The sequence below is a fragment of the Amphiprion ocellaris genome, chromosome 4, assembly GCF_022539595.1.
Source record: "Amphiprion ocellaris isolate individual 3 ecotype Okinawa chromosome 4, ASM2253959v1, whole genome shotgun sequence".
Lineage (NCBI taxonomy): Eukaryota > Metazoa > Chordata > Actinopteri > Pomacentridae > Amphiprion > Amphiprion ocellaris.
Window position 1 is genome coordinate 36888080 of NC_072769.1, and position 5754 is coordinate 36893833.

The 5754-nt window shown below is 40.7% G+C and overlaps 1 long non-coding RNA gene across 1 annotated transcript; it reads left to right on the top strand.

The window, feature by feature from the left end:
• Window positions 1–3253: 3253 nt before the first annotated feature.
• LOC129348800 (uncharacterized) lies at window positions 3254–5381 on the top strand. The gene is made up of 2 exons (XR_008601491.1): window positions 3254–3853; window positions 5164–5381. It is a non-coding gene; the product is annotated as an uncharacterized LOC129348800 (long non-coding RNA).
• The last annotated feature ends 373 nt before the right edge of the window (window positions 5382–5754 follow it).

The window sequence follows — 5754 nt, forward strand, 5'->3', positions numbered from 1 at the left end:
TGTGCGTTGCTTACCTGGGGAACACTTGGCACCAGGATACACTATGGGAAGAAGGCAAGCCAGCGAAGGCAGTGTGATGCTTTGGACAATGTTCTGCTGGGAAACCTTGGGTCCTGCCATCAAATATGGATGTTATTTTGACATGTACCACCTACCTAAGCATTATTGCAGACCATGTACACCCTTTCATGCAAACTGTGTTGCCTGATGGCTGTGGCCTCTTTCAGCAGGATAATGCACCGTGCCACAAAGCAAAAATGGTTCAGGAATGGTTTGAGGCGCACAACAAGTTTGAGGTGTTGACCTGGTCTCCAAATTCTCCAGATCTCAATCCAATCGAGCATCGGTGTGATGTGCTGGACAAAGAAGTCTGACATATGGCGGCCTCACTTCACAACTTACAGGACTTAAACAGTCTCTTCAGGGTCCGTGTATATTTTGGCAATTTGATTTTCCGTTCTGAAACGGGTATTGAAAAACAAAAAACGAGTGGTTATTTGATTATCGTTTTAAAATACAAAAAATAAAATTGAAATACAAGGCCTTTTTTCTTTTCATGGTTAAAAAGGGATATACGAAATTTTAAAAATGCTTTGATGTTCATGTTATATTTAGAATAACAAAAAAAAATAAAATCAGTAAGAGACAGAAACGAGAAAAGGTCCGTTTTTTCATTTTCTGAGACCGGAAGTGGTCATCAGCAAGTGTGGAGCCAAACGACAACAAGATTCTCAGAGGGCGGAGCAAGAGAGCAGTGATTGGTCAGACTGACTGAGAGCCAGAGAGCAGTGATTGGTCAGACCGTAGATAATATAGAAGACAGCGCACTAACGTATCTAGTGTATGTATATCTATAGTCGGTACGTCTGGTAGCATCTCTGGCTGCTGTAGACCTTGTTTTTGGAGTAAAACACGGTAAGAAGATAAATACTTCTACCCAGTAGCGTTGTTTTGTTGTACGTTAAGTCAGCGACTTGTGAAGAGTTGTGTTTTGTCGTGTTTGAGCAGTTGGTCCGGACGCGTTAGCTAGCTAAGCGGCTAAGTTAGCTAGCGGGCTAATTAACACAGGTGGCTAACTTCTCTAACTCTCTGAATCTCCATAATTTCATTAAATTCCTTCTCTCTTCCACTGCTCAAGTTCAATCCAGTATATAAAAAGTGACATTAATAGTAAATAAACTAACAACCAGCCATTGTATTTATTTATTATTGCATGTATTTGTAGTAAAACATGAGTTGAAACATCCTACTTTTGGATCTAGAACTGCACAAGCCGTTCATTTTCAGTCACCTGACGAGTTAAACTCCCCTTTTTATGTGAGGTTGAAGCAGAAAGTCTGAGTTAACAAAGAAAGTTCTTTATAATTTGCGATACCTGTTATCTCTGACTGAGGCTTTAGTTTTTGTTGAGCCGATTTACACGTAGAAACTTTGTTCAGGAAGATTTCTCAGTAGCTCAGAGGACAGGCTGCTTTTTACACAACCTTGTAAGAGAATGTCTGTCAATGCTTTCAGCAGAATTTAGAAACACAACACTTCCTAAACAGATATTTTGAGGCTGTGAGGTTGATCGTTGGAGAGTCTATCAGTGTGTTTGTGGTCTTTCTGTTTCTAGGTGGAAGCTGAATTAGTGAGGATGACTCCTGCTCCTGTCATCTCTAAGCTCCTCACACATCTTTACCTGCACATGAGGAAAATCACTCCTGTAGAATGCAGTTATGTTTGTCATTATTATAAAAAGATGTTGCCTGGTGACCTGTCAGAAACCCATCATACAGAGTCAGCCAAAATAATGTTTACACACATCAGGAAGAGAAAAACTTGCATAAATATTTCAATGCCAAATTTATTCAGACATCAGGAGATTAATAAAAGTTATCTTTGGCCTCTACAATTACAAGAGGTGCTCAAAGTGGTGGCCACTGGCTTCCAGACATTTCTGTTCTGTTGTAGACGTCACTTGTTGATGCTCCATTCATGAGGGTAGCGCTATCTGTTGGGAAAACATCGTACAACAGGACACACAGTTATGATTTGATCAAACTTAGAAAGAAGAATCTATATGTATAGAAGTACTTATACAAATGAAATATTTATAAAAGTTTTTCTTTTCCTGTGTGTATACATTATTTTGTCTGATTCTGACTCTGAACTTAATGAGAACAAAACTGTCATTTAATCGTTGCTCTGAAAGCTTCTTTAGTGAAAACCAGCTGGTGTTCTGCTTTGAAACAAACTGCTGTTGAGGTCTGTGTTTTTAGGTTTAACCTCACAGTTTCTGAATGAACTGATAGTTTTTTTTCCTGATCAATGTGGACATTATAATTGATGGTAACATTTACTGATCATATAATCAGCATGACAATATAACAGTAGAACATTCTGACCACCTGACTAATACTGTGTTGGTCCCTTTATGCTGCTAAAACTCCTCTGAACCAGTGGTTCATCAGAACCTCTGGAGATCCTGTGGATTCTGTGGATCCTGTGGGTTGCAGGGTGGGTCCTACCTGGACCAGGCTGATCCTGGACCATCCCTTTGTCCTGCTGAGGGTGGCAGCTGGCATCAAGGACTGCTGTTGCCATGGAGACTAGGGGGTTGTTTGTCCTGCAGTGTTTAGGTGGTGGTACATGTCAGACACCCACATGAATGTCAAGGTTTCCCAGCAGAACGTTGCATTAGAACAAGATGATGGATGTTGTTCTCTTCAGCTGTCAGTGGTCAGAATGTTGTGGCTGATCAGTGGATCTGTCTGCCTTTACTCTGACATCCAGAGTTATACAAAAGTGTAGTATGTGTGCAGTGCAGAAGAGATTTACTTTATTGGATGCAGTTTTTTTTTTTTTTTTAATCCACCTGAATGAAGACCCAATCTTTCCCTTCAAAGGATAGTTAATAATTACTACGGCTTCCATAGTGGTCCCATCAGAGAAAATCATATCCATATACAGATTTTTATTAATTCCAGGGCTGGTTCAGTAAAGATTATAATAATAACTACATCAGATAATTCTTTGTTGCAGTTGGAATTTTGCAGAGTGAGAGATGGTTGAGAAGGTTTCAGTTCTTGTTTTAGCAAAATATGTTATAATAGAAGATCTTTATTGTCATTGTACATGAAATTATCTGCAAACCAGCAAAGTGCATCAGTCTGCGGTATCTAAAAATAAATAAGTAAAGAAAAATGCTTCTAAAGCCAATAATAAACAAAATATTTTGAGGGAATATTCTAAAAAGGAAAGAAATCTCCATTCTCACTCCTCTCAGGATAAACTGTCATTAAAATTGACTTTAAATTTAGCTTCAACACGAGATAAAAACATTTACTTTCATTACTGATATTGTCAAGTTTTAATAAAGTTCATGCTACTTTTATAAAATGATGAAAGTGAATAAATTGTATTTCTGTGATCTGTGTTTGATTTCTGTCTTTTCTCCTGTCATCCAGATGTTCAGAGGGAGATGATGCCACATCTGGTCCAGCTGATGGAAGGTCTTGAAGTTCTCTGACTGGCCTCGACTGAAGATGGTCGTCTCACTGGATTTAAGGTTCAGATGCTCAGTAACAAACTCCACTAATGAGCCAACAGGGAAGCTTTAGGTTTATTAAATGTTGCTATGAAAGTATCGCTGTTTTTCTTTGTGAATGCAATGTGCTTGAACTTGGAAGTAAATTCTTACATCTGAAAGGATTTAGTTGCATCAAGAACCTCATTTCTTCTCTGGAGATGCACAATGAGGGACGTCTGCAGCGACTGAGAAAGAGTCTCACCACATCCTGACATGAGGAAAAAGACTTTATTGAAGACTACAATGAGAAAAACTATCAGACAGCAGACGGCTGCATTCAAGGTGAGCGCTGAACATTTGATCTGGAACAGGAATTCAATAACGGCAGCATGAGCGTCATTTCATTTCATTTTATTTTTTTATTTTTTTTTCAAGATGGCGCTGTGAGAGCGGCAGTTAGTTACAGCAGCTCCGGTTAACTTTAGGTCTGTTTAGTTATTTTTGTAGTTTTCTTCCCTTTTTTAAAGTTTTTTTCATCGAGTAGGTGTGACGCCTTTGTACGGGACAAACATGGATGTGCAAATTGTGCTTCCCCTACTCTGTTTACTACTGATTTCGGAACTTTTTAAATTCTCATCTGGTGAACCGTTCAGCCACGGCATTGTTTACAGTCGGAACAGCTGTTGGTGCTGGGCCAGGCCAGGCCGCCGTCGTGGGAGAAACCGGACATCCCAACTGAGCTCCGCAGGAGGAGGAGAGGATGCCGGGCAGGACTGAAGTGGCGGGAGAAGAGGAGACGCTACAAGCCGTCAATTCCATCCATAATAATGGGGAATGTGAGGTCTCTCCCGAATAAGATGGAAGAACTGACGGCGCTGACCAGGCTGCAGTGGGAGTATAGGGAGTGCAGCCTCATGATGTTCATGGAGTCATGGCTGAACGAACTCATTCCGGACCTGCTGAGGAGACTGAGGTCCTTTGGAGTGTGCAGGACTCTGCTCCGGACATTTTATGACTCTGTGGTAGCGTCTGCTATCTTCTGTGCAGTGGTCTGCTGGGGAGCAGGGAGCACTGAAAGGGACAGAAAGAGACTAAACAGAAGGTCAGGAGGAGGTTCTGTCCTGGACTGTTCCCTGGACTCCATAGAGGAGGTGGGTGAGAGGAGGATGTTGGCAAAGCTCACATCCATCATGGACAATCCCTCTCACCCACTGCATGACACTGTGGAGTCTTTAAGCAGTTCCTTCAGCAGCAGACTGAGACATCCACCCTGCAAGAAGGAACGCTATCGCAGGTCCTTCATCCCATCTGCTGTAAGACTTTACAACATCAGCATCACTGGCTGATGTTAACATAAACTGGACTCATATCATTACCACCCCAAACCATAAAATTTGCACAGACATTCTTGCACTGCTACATCTTTGCACTTTTTAAACTTATTTTTTGAAGCTACTTTATACTGGATTGTCTTACAGTGTGTCACTACTGCACTATTTCATCCTCATTTCTCATCCCTGTACATATTGTAAATATTATTACTACTGTTCTATTATTTTATTTCTATTACTACGTCTATTGCTACATAAGCTGCTGTAACAATGTAAATTTCCTCTAGTGTGGGTAGAAATAAAGGACTTATCTTATTTCAGTCTGTAGATGCTGAATTCATGGATGAATCATCTGGCACTAGAGAGGAAGACCATCAAACATCCATGTCAGCTGATGGAGGTCCAAGAGTCTCACCCAACAAACAACCTGCAGAGCGAAGACCTCGAGTCTGATTGGACGGCCTCCTATTCAGCCACATGTGTGAACAAATGCCTCTAAGCTGATTTGTTTTCTAAAATAAATCTAGTTTGAGTCCTAATCTATGACTGTGTTTGCTTCTTTACACTGCTGTTAACAGTTTAGGCTGTTAGATTGTTCCAGATAAGTACAAGATTCTTCAGAGCCGTTCTACCACGAGCCTGACAAGAAGAACTCCAACAGCTACTGAATGTTCCTGTGGTCCCCTCAAGGCTACAGGAGGAGCCCTACGAGGACGAGCCGGTCCACCTGATGGCAGCCAGAACCAAGAGCTCCTTTATTTGTGACTTCCACTAAAAAACTGATGAAAATAAGTTTGTCAGGGTTCTGACTGATAACAGATTATTAAATAATGAAAATGATCATTTAAATATTCCTTTAAACAATCCTTTTAGGTCTACATTTCCTTTACACTGACTTCTTGGTATTTTGAG